This window comes from Petaurus breviceps, unplaced genomic scaffold, assembly GCF_028583685.1.
Source record: "Petaurus breviceps papuanus isolate PSGF00001 unplaced genomic scaffold, PetGlider_PUasm1.0 91133, whole genome shotgun sequence".
Taxonomy (NCBI): Eukaryota; Metazoa; Chordata; class Mammalia; order Diprotodontia; family Petauridae; genus Petaurus; species Petaurus breviceps.
In genome coordinates, this window is record NW_027187419.1 from 467,219 (window position 1) to 478,164 (window position 10,946).

The 10,946-nt window shown below is 40.4% G+C and overlaps 1 pseudogene; it reads right to left on the reverse strand.

Moving 5' to 3' along the window:
* Positions 1 to 9,749: 9,749 nt before the first annotated feature.
* On the reverse strand, positions 9,750 to 10,631 carry LOC138154949 (zinc finger protein 396 pseudogene; annotated as a pseudogene).
* Positions 10,632 to 10,946: the final 315 nt, after the last annotated feature.

Here is a 10,946-nt window from a genome sequence, read left to right on the forward strand (position 1 = left end):
AATGACTAGCTTTGATAGACTTTGCTCTTCTCAGCAATGCAATGATCTAAGGCAATTCTTTTTTTTTTTTTTTGCTTTTTTGGAGGGGGAAGGCAGGGCAATCAGGGTTAAGTGACTTGCCCAAGGTCACACAGCTAGTAAGTGTGACCAAGTGTCTAAGGCCCGATTTGAACTCAGGTCCTCCTGACTCCACGGTGGGTGCTCTATTCACTGCTCTACCTAGCCACCCTGATCTAAGACAATTCTAAAAGATTTATAATGGAAAATGCTATCTATATCCAGAGAAAGAACTATGGAGTCTGAATGCAGAGTGAAGCAGACTACTTTTTCTTTTTTAAAAAAATTTTTTCTTTTTCATGATTTTTTCCCCTTTTGTTCTAATTCTTCTTGACATGACTAATGTGTACATATGCTTAATATGATTGTACATGTATGGCCTATTCATGCCATCTTGGGGAGGGAGGAGGGGAAGGAAGGGGGAGAAAATTTAAAATTCAAAATCTTATCAAAGTGAATGTTGAAAACTAAAAATAAATAAATATTTAACAATTTTTAAAAATTACCTCCCGAAGGATAGGAACTATCTTTCTTTTTACTTTTATTTGTATTTCTAGCACTTAGCACAGTGCCTGACACATAGTAAACGATTAATAAGTGCTTTTTCTATGCATCTATCCTTTTCACACTCACTGGTTAGTCTCAGGGTATGGCTAACTCCTTTCCTCGGGGTTCTAAGGGTAACCCTGAGGGGGTTGTAATTCCTGAGCCCTCACTAATATGCTTCATATTATCAATCAGAAATAGTTGAACTCCATTTGCTTAGAAAAGTTTTACTGAGAAGACATAATAACAACAGTAGTGAAAAACTATCCTCCCCAAACTGGGGACATACTTTCCTCTTACACACAAGGTCCCTGTGGAGAATGGGCTCAAACATGCAGTGCAAAAATAATGAGGCACATGTGTAGAGAATATGTAGAGCAGAGGACTATCACAAGGCCACTGGCCCTGGGAGTCTTTTCCTCCCTTCATGGAGTCTTTATGACATTTTCCTTAGGTATAGTTCTGTTGGGCTTCAAGCATTCGTGATTTTCTAGTGTCCATGAACAGGCCTTTTCTCTTCAAGACTCTTCACACTCCAGTAGCCATCAACATCATAGTGTAGCAGACTTTCCACATCTGTCTTCAGGGTAACAGACTTTCCACAACTATCTTTGGGCATCACTGTCACCAACCACCGCAATCACCTCTGGTTGCCAGGGAAACCTCTCATGGCTTTTCACAAAATGGTAACCTGGTGGATTTCATCTCTAGATACTTGTTCGACTAATTTCAGAGAACAGCAAGCACCAAGATAGCAAGAGCATCATAATCTCACAGAAACAGTGTCCAGGTGAGGGAATGTAGTTTGCTTCCATTCCTGCACTCAGCAGCTCATCCTAGTCTCACGTGCCAGCTGGATGAGACCATGAGATCAATGTCACCCTTTCTGATGAAGGTTACATTACATCTGAAGCTCTCCTAAATCATTGGTGCTTCTGGCTCCTCACTGACTTTAGGGCATCATACAGTACCAATCTCTCAGAGACTGGAAACAGGCTTCCCCAACTTTTTTGGCCTGGAGCTATACACACATCCAGTTTCTCTATTACACTCCAAACACAGGAAAGAGACCTGGATTGCGAGTCAGGAAAGACTGGGGCTTAAAAGTGACATTCTACCTCTACTAGTTGTTTCAACAAAGGCAAGTCTGTTTCCTTATCTATAAAAGACACAATAATATCTTTGAGGGTGGTTGTGTTGCTTAAACGAAATTGTGTGCATAAACTGCCTAGCTAAACTTAAGTACCACAGAGTTATCAGTTATTATTAATATCATTATCATTAATATCATCACAGACCCTCACTTTTGTCTGGAGTTAACTGTCATGCTGATGTCATACTCTGTCTTGCAGCCTTTCAGAGGACAATGCTGTTTTTCTTGGTCTGTTTGTTTAGTTCCCTGTTGATTAGTGTGCTGCTGGACAATGTATACATTGTTTACAGGGACTTTACCAGATTGTTCAACCAGGGGTCCAGGAGGCCCAGCCTAATCAGTCAGCCAACCTTCCCTTCCTATCACTTTTTAGCTTAAAACAAAGGTTACAGACCCTCTTCTTATGGTATTCTGTAGGAGCCTCCAAGTTTGTTTTTTCTTAACATAGAACCATGTGGTCTGTGTAGTCAGAACCAGGGGCTGCTCACATGGTGCCAACTGAGGGAAAAGTGGGTCCTCCTGCCATGAAATATCTTCAGCCTGGCCGTGAGGAAAAAGAGCTGAGGGGAATTGGATGTCACATTGAATTAATATTTTTGTCCTGGCATTCCACCATTGGAGGTCTGGATCTTTAATATTATTCGATTCAAATATACAAATATCTTGGAAAGGAACCCTAAAAACTATGATAAGCTATATCACTTTAGCATGGATTGCTTAATAGCTAGCTTTGAATAAGATAGAAAGTTGGGCTGTGTATAGAGAGAGATGGGACCTAAGACAGCAATAGAAACTTCATCTTTTTTGTTTGCTTTGAGCCTGTGTCTCCCTATCTTAGTCAGATTGAGAGTATAATGGCTACTCACAGCCTAATCCCAAATGCTGAGTAGCATGCAGCAGTTTTGACTTGCTTCATTTCTAACCAGGGGCAGATTGCCTCTCCTTAGACAGTTTGGTACTCAACAGATTGGTCCTGGCCTTAGTGCTGGGCTGATTGGCTTTTGCATCTATTTCAACTCCTAAACTCAAGTGATCTACCAATTTTAGTCTTCTGTAGTAGTATAGGCATATACCACCTTTTATTTCTTTCACAATATTTTCTTAGGCTTGGATAGAGCTAATATTGTAGCAAATGAAGATGGGAGTTTTCTGCTGGGGCACAAGGACTGATTATCAGATCATTTTAGAACATTATAAAATGTTTCCAGCTTGTTGAACAAGCATCAAATTCCTTTAATAAATGTAAGCTTCTTAAAGGCAGGGATTGCTTACTTTTGTTTCTGTAGCCCCAGGTCCTAGCATGGCACCCAGCACATAGTAGGTTCTTTTTTTTATAAAGCAATCGGGGTTAAGTAACTTGCTCAAGGTTACACGGCCAGTTATTTCCGATAGTAGGTTCTTAATAAATGTTCATTGATAGATTAGGATAGGGATGTAGAAAAGAAGGGAATATTAGGAACGATAGGGCCTATGGATGGGCAAACATGACTTTCTGTGATCTGTCTGTGGAGGGAAAATGGTTGAAATATGGAGGCTGTTTATGTTACTCTTGCCTCTTGTTCCTCCAAGGAGCACTCACCAGTCCAGGAATTCTTCACCTTTTTGATATGATGTCATTCACCTTTGGCAGACCTGATCCTTTCTCCAAATTATGTTTTTGAATGCATAAAATAACATACATAGGATTACAAAGGAAACCAAATATAATGAAATAAAGATGTAATTCTTTTCCCATCCAGTTTGATAGACTTCCTAAAATTTGTCTACGGACAGCAAGTTAAGAACTCTTGCCCTCTCCTGATATGGAAATATGGGATGGGGAAGACTGACGCTCAGGGCAGCAGAAGCACCCTAATATGGATTACAATCAGGTATGTATGCTCACAGATGAGTTCATGTGGAGTAGGGGGCTGTGTATCGATTTATGCTTCTCACCCCCTTTAAGATGATTCAGAACTCTAGGGTCCCAAGAGATGGAGGGACTAGTACCTCAAAGAAAAGTAAACCAACTCCAATCAAGACTAAGTGGGGATCAGGTGTGGCTGATCTAGGACACTGGGAAGACAACCTAATTGAAGCATTAAAAAAGAGAAAAATATGCACAAGAAAACCGATAGGTCAATAGGAAATGGACAAATGGCACAGCATTGAAAGTTACATGCTGAATTTATTATATACTTGAAGAGAGAAGCCAAATGTATGTAATGAGATTTGTGGTTTCATACACAATCTTCTTCTTTCTATTCTGCTTTGTATATGAAAATACTAACTTGACACGGTGTTTGTTGAGTTCAGAACTAAAAAAAAAAAGACTCAGTGAAAATGTTGTTTGGCTAATTAGCTTGAAGACTGGACCTGAAAAGTTAGTACCTCAAATTGTAAGCAGCTAGGACACTTGTTGGTTATATGTTTACAGTTAAATGTCAATGAAGAAAAGGGTGTTAGAAAGCCTAAGAAATGACTCAGATGTGTGTGTATGTGGGAACAAATACTGCGCTGTCTACCAAATCAAGTGACCCTGTGTACACATCCCTAGTCTTGGGATGAATCCAGATGTCTGATTCCTCTCTGCCCCAGTCCCAGCCCAAGCCCAAACCCAAGTCAACTCAGTTCATTTATTTATGCCTTTTTTTCTTTGTCAACATGCAGCTACAAACTCTGAAGGACTGGCTCATAAATTTGAAAATGGCGATCACTGTGCTAGTTTCTTTGTCTTGTCCCTGATTTAACCAGAGTAATAATTGTCTCTCCCCTTATGGATGTGAGCACTAAATCACATCAGGAAGCACCAGGAAATACAGCCACTGAAAAGTCTCATCTATGAAAAGGATTTTTTTCCTAAACAAAATTATTTTTTATTTAACATTCATTAAAAAAAAATTGAGTACCAAATTTTCTCCCTTCTACCTGCCCCTCCCCCTCCCATTGAGAAGGCAAGCAATGATCTATGAAATGAATTCTTCACAACCAGTGTCCTCCTTCTGTGCCATCCCTCCCCTCCCCCACCTCATTAAAGATGAAAGGAGAGCACCTGTCTCTTGTATTCAGGGGAAATAGAAAAGTTTTTTAAATTCGACAGTTTCCCCAGGCAACCTTGGCAATGAAGTTCTCCAGAAAGTCTTCAGCAGACAAGGGAGGTGAATAAATTAGATTCCGTTTATCCCCAGATACCGCTTGTTTCAGATTCCTCTTCTTGTTTAGGATGGTATAAGGAGCTTCTAGACAACTGCACTAGGCAAGGAGCTTGGGGAAAGGGGTATCCTATCTCTTTATTGACTCTCTCTCCTTTGGGTTTCCTGAGGCAATAGCAGGACATTGGGCAGGTTGACCTCTGTTAAAGGAGGCTGACCCAGGGGCAGTAGTGACAGTGGATATCAGAGAATTGTGCCAGCCATGGAGGGTTTACCTTATGATCCCTTAAATTTGCATAATGAAGCAACATTGAGCTATTCCACTCTCTCCCAACTCTAACATTCTACATTTCTGTTCAGGCCAAACATGTTTCAGAGGTGCATAGTCAAGAGTAGAGGAATGGGCACTGAGGAAACCCGGTCCCTAGAGGGTAATCTGCTTCTCCTATAATGAAGGAATAACTGTGGTTTTCTACTAAAGCCAAATTCAATTCCTATCTGCTCCTCAAAGCTTTCTTCTACAACTCCAATCTATATTAATATAGCTCCAATCCATAATTAATCCAATCCAATCCATTCCTCCTTTGAAGGACGCAGTTGGACATTTGTCTAGCATATCGTCACATCATATTCTGTGGGTGTCAGCTTCCCAACAAGATGGTAAACTAAGGACTAGGACTGTGTCTCTTCCTTCTTTTGTACTTCCAGCTTTCCAATCCCAGCTCTAACTATAATCAGATTATATCCTCTAGCCCTAATTCTTCTACTTTCTATCTTCCTAAAAATACTTCTAAAAAGCAGCATGATATAATGGAAAGAACATTATACTGAATCAGAAGACCCAGATTTAAGACTTTATTAACTGTGTGATCTTGGGAAAGTCACTTTCCCTCTCTGAGACCCAATTTCCTCATTTGTAAAATGAAGATCATGTCATCAGTAGTGATCCCACAAGACTGCTTTGAAGAAAATATTTTGTAAACTATAAGGAGCTATTTAAATGTGAGCTTGTCATTATTATTACATTCATTTGTGGAGCCAGGGTGACCCTACTACCCTGAGCAGAAAGTATGAAAAGTCATAATGATAGCTTAGGTAGTACAGTGGATAGAGCACTGAGCCCAGAGTCAGGAAGACCTGAGTTCAAATCTGGCCTCAGACATCATGAAAGAAAATTCTAAAGTGCTTAGCACAATGCCTAGCAAATAGTAGATGCTTAATAAACATTTATTCTTCTTACCCATATCACCTTGGTTTACTTAACCTCTGGGATTCTGGACCATTTTTTTATTGATCATTAATTAATATAATGATTATTAATTATTAATTAATTTCTTGTTACTCTTTACAATCTTTTCTATGATGGCTTGTTTCTCAAACCCTAATGGTGGCAATGAATGCTCGTTTATTAATTCATTCATCATTTAACCTTCACCACTGTGAGAGACATTCTTAGTCTAAGAATAAACAATATTGGTTGGAAAGCCAGGAAGGTTTTTATTACATTTATTTTACATTTATTCTTTCTGAATAAACTCTCTTTTTTTCCAAATGATTTAGTAACTTCTGATTTACATAATTCATTTCTGCCAGATTTTGAGTTACAAATTTTCTCCCCATTTTTCCCCTACCCACAGCCCCAAAATAGCAGTCCCACAGGATATCCCCTCCTCCAATCTGCTCTCTCCCATATTATCTCCCATACCCCTTTCGACTTTTCCAGGGGATCTTTATGCCCCAGTGCCTGTATATCTTATTTCCCAATTACATGTAAAATAGTATTAATATTAGTACATATATATATATTTAAACAATTGATTTTAAAACTTTGAATTCCAGATTCATTCCCTTCCTCCCTTGTCACCCATCCTTACTGGAAAGATAAGCAGTTCAGTATAGGTTGTACATGTGTGGCTAAGGCAAAACAATAACATAGTAGATATATTGTAAAAAAACTGACTATATTTCCCTCCCTCCTATCCCACCTCCCACTTGTTCTATTCTCTACTTTGATCTTGTAACTTTTCAAATGTACGTGCTTCCAACTTCCCTCCCCCCTAGCCTGCCCTCCCTTCCATCATCTCCCCTCTCATCCCCTTCCCCCCTACTCTCCTGTAGGGTGAGATACCCTATTTAGTGTGTATTTCATTCCTTCCTCAAGCCAAATTCAGTGGGAATAAGGTTAACCCATTCCCTTTTGCCTTCCTATTCTTCTCCTCCATTGTAACCATTTTCCCTTGCCTCTTCTACATGAGATAGTTTACTCCATTCTATCTCTCCCCATCTCCTCTCATTATATTCCTCTCTCACCTCTTAATTTCACCTTTTAAGTATCATCCCTTCCTGTTAAATTGGTCCTGTGCCCTCTATCTATGTATACCTGTAAACATATATACACACATTCACATATGTATTCATATGCCCATATACCCTCATATATATATATATATATATATATATATATATATATATTTCTATTCCCTTCAAGTACTGAGAAAGTTTTCATAAGTTACAATTATTGTTTTTCCATGTAGGAATGTTAATAGCTCAACTTTGATAAGTTCCTTATAATTTCTCTTCCCTGTTTACCTTCTCATGCTTCCTCTTGCTTCTTGTATCTGAATGTCAAATTTTCTATTCAACTCTGGTTTTTTCAACAAGAATGCTTGAAAGTCCTCAATTCCACTGAATGACCATATTTTCCCCTGAAACATGATATTCAGTTTTGCTGGGTAGGTGACTCTTGGTTTTAATCCCAGCCCCTTTGACCTCTAGAATATCATATTCCAATCCCTTAGTGTAGAAGCTGCCAGATCCTGGGTTATCCTGATTGTGTTTCCACAATATTCAAATTGTTTCTTCCTGGCTGCTTGTAATATTCTCTCCTTAATCTGGGAATTCTGGAACCTGGCTATAATATCCCTAGGAGTTTTCTTTTTGGGATCTTTTTCAGGAGATGATTGGTGGATTCCTTCAACCTCTATTTTACTCTCTGGTTCTAAAGCATCAGGGCAGTTTTCTTTGAGAACTTCATGGAGGATGATTTCTAGGTTCTTACTTTGATCATGGCTTTCAGGTAGTCCAATAATTTTTAAATTATCTCTCCTGGATCTATTTTCCAAGTTAGTGGTTTTTTCCCGTGGGATATTTCACCTTGCCTTCTATTCTTTCATTTGTTTGGATCTGTTTAACAGCATCTTGATTTCTCATAAAGTCATTAGCTTCCACTTGCTCTAATTCTGAAGCAATGATTCTCCTCATTGAGCTTTTGAGATTCTTTTTCCATCTGGCAAATTTGGCTTTTTAAGGCATTCTTCTCCTCATTGCCTTTTTGAGCCTATTTTGCCATTTGAGTTAGTCTATTTTTTAAGGTATGGTTTTCCTCAGTCAGGCTGTTGACTCTCATTTCATAATTTGCTTGCATCATTCTCATTTCTCTTCCCAATTTTTCCTCCACTTCTCTTATCTGCTTCTTAAGGTCCTCTATGGTCTGTAACCAGCTTGTATTTTCCTTTGAAGCTTTTGGTGCAGGAGTTCTGACTTCACTGTCTTCCTCCTGTTCCATGCTTTGCTCCTTTTTGTTCCCAAAATAGGAGTCTAATGTTGGAATCTTCTGTCTGCTTTGTTTCCTTTGCCTGGTCATGTCACTCTTCAGTCACTTGACCCCTGGGCTTTTTCCACAGGAGGACTCTGCCACCAGACAGGGGAGTTTTCGTCCCAAATGCTGGGGTTTTCTCAGCTGCCAGAGGTATTAGATGGGTGACCTCTCTGAGGTCTCCACACACTCTGGCAAGCTGGACACACACCTCTGGACACACAGAACCTCCACCCTAGACTGCAATCCAGATCCAAGCAGGTTAAAGCAAGAGCGATTACCCCTCAGAGTCGTGCTTAGTTCCCCTACACTCTGCAGGCCAGGAGCTGAAGCTGCCACCTGGCACTGGCTGGCTGTGCCCGGAGTCTCAGCCACGCACTCCCATTTACTGGGTCCCAAAGTCCAGACTGCACTGACCTCTCACTTTGTCCTTCGCATCTATGTGTTGATAAATCTGGAAACGGCCACAGTTGCTGCTGATCTGGAGTCCCTCTGGCGGCTGGTCAGGCCCACTCTGGGGCTAAAGCCTCCTCTTGAGGCTGGGCTCAGCTCCCAGAGCACTGCACTGGCCAATTCCTTCCAGCCTGCCGGGATGTCCGCAACAGGAGGTTAGCTTTTCTGTGTTATTTTGTGGGTTCTGCAGCTCAAAAGTTTGTTTAGAGTCCTCTTTTTACATGGATTGGGGAAGGTGGAAGCCAGGGCCGCAGGGTGGTCCTGTTTCTATTCTGCCATCTTGACTCTGCCCCTGAATAAACTCTCTTAATGGAGAACAGGGACTCAGACAAATTCGAGCCCTTTTATACTTCTCCCAATTCAAATTTCCTGTCTTGTTCTCCATTGGCTAGGAGCAACCTTCTGAATTGCCTATTTCAAGTGCCCCTCAAACAGCTTGTTAAGCATGCTTGAAAACTTCTAACCTTTTACCTGATCAGAAGCCTGGTTCTGTTAGATCACAGCTCTGATTAGGGCCAGTCACCTCTGACTTACATTCTATCACTCAAAGACAGGAGTGCTTCTAATCCTGCAGAAACAAAATTTCTCCCATTGTTTCCCACACCACTTCAGCCTTAGTCTCTGTATTTATAAAATAAGGAAGTTGTTAAGAATCAACAAATTTAATCCAACAGACATTTAAAAAATTTTTATTGATATCTTTTTTATATTGCCTAAATTTTCCTGTACCTTCTCTTTCCCCTCTCCCAGAGAGCCATCCTATATAACAAAGAATTTTTTTTTAATAGGGAGGTCATTGCTTTATTGGTTATTGGTTTGTTTCCATTCAGCCACAAGGAGAATGAGTTCCAAAACAAAAGACGCTTACATTTCCTTCTTTTCTTTCTTCCTTCTTATATCTCGTCTTTATATCTGATGTTCTTCTACCATGTGACTCTATATCAGAAGAAATCTGCTTTGGAGTCAGTTCTACCTTTTCCACTCTGGTGTCATCACCACTTTGTCTTAGGGTGTGGAGTTCCCAAGATGCCCTCTTGAGCTGGTTAACCATGGGCTGGACTTGGAGGCTTAGAGACTCCTGATCTGCTCCTTGAAGTACCATCTCTTCCTGATTTTGTTGATGAAATGAGACCTGCTCTCCTGGTCCATCAATCTTCCTTTCCAAATCTTCCAGCACAGTCACTGCCTCCTCTCCATTCTCTGGTTGATGCTTTTGTACTAAGGTCTGTAGTTCTTTGGTTAGAATTGCCAGGAACTGCTCTAGCACCAGCAGCTCCAAGATCTGCATCTTTGTATGCATTTCAGGCCTCAGTCACAGATGGCAAAATTCCCGAAGTTGACTCAGGGCCTCACGGGGCCCATGTGAATCCTGGTAGCCAAACTGCCTGAAATGCTGCCGAAATGTTTCTGGGCTATAGCAGTTGTTCCAGTGGAGGCAGGGTTCCTAAAGCTCACAGGTATGGATTTCTTCCTCTTCCATCTTCACTATTAGAATCCTATCTTGTTCCTCTGGCGTTTGTGAAATTAGCATCGAAGTCTTCCTTACTTTTGCAGACATTCTGATTTAGAAGAGCTGATACCAAGATCTGCTGGGATATAATCTTCACAGAAATTAATTTCTCTTTGTAGGTAGCCCCCAGGTACTCTGGCCTAAGAAGGAGGAAGACCAGCTTTTCTATGTAGAAAGACCTCCAGGGAAACCAACAAAGAATATTTTTAAAAGAAAAAGAGGAAGAGAAGAAACAACCAGCAAAACTGATCACCAAATAGAAGAAAAATCTGAGAATGTATGCACTTTTCCCCACCTCCAACCTCTGTAGGAAGGGCAGTGGGTGGGGGAGGTAGCTTCTCCTGCCTCTCCTTTGGAGCCAGGCTAGTTCTTTGTAATTGCACAACATTTACTTTTGATTGTTTTGTGGTGTTTGTTTTTTCCATTCACGTTTTTGTAAGCCCTTTGTATGTTGTTTTTTAGGTTGGCAGTGTGTGATGAGAATGGGAATTTGAAAATCTT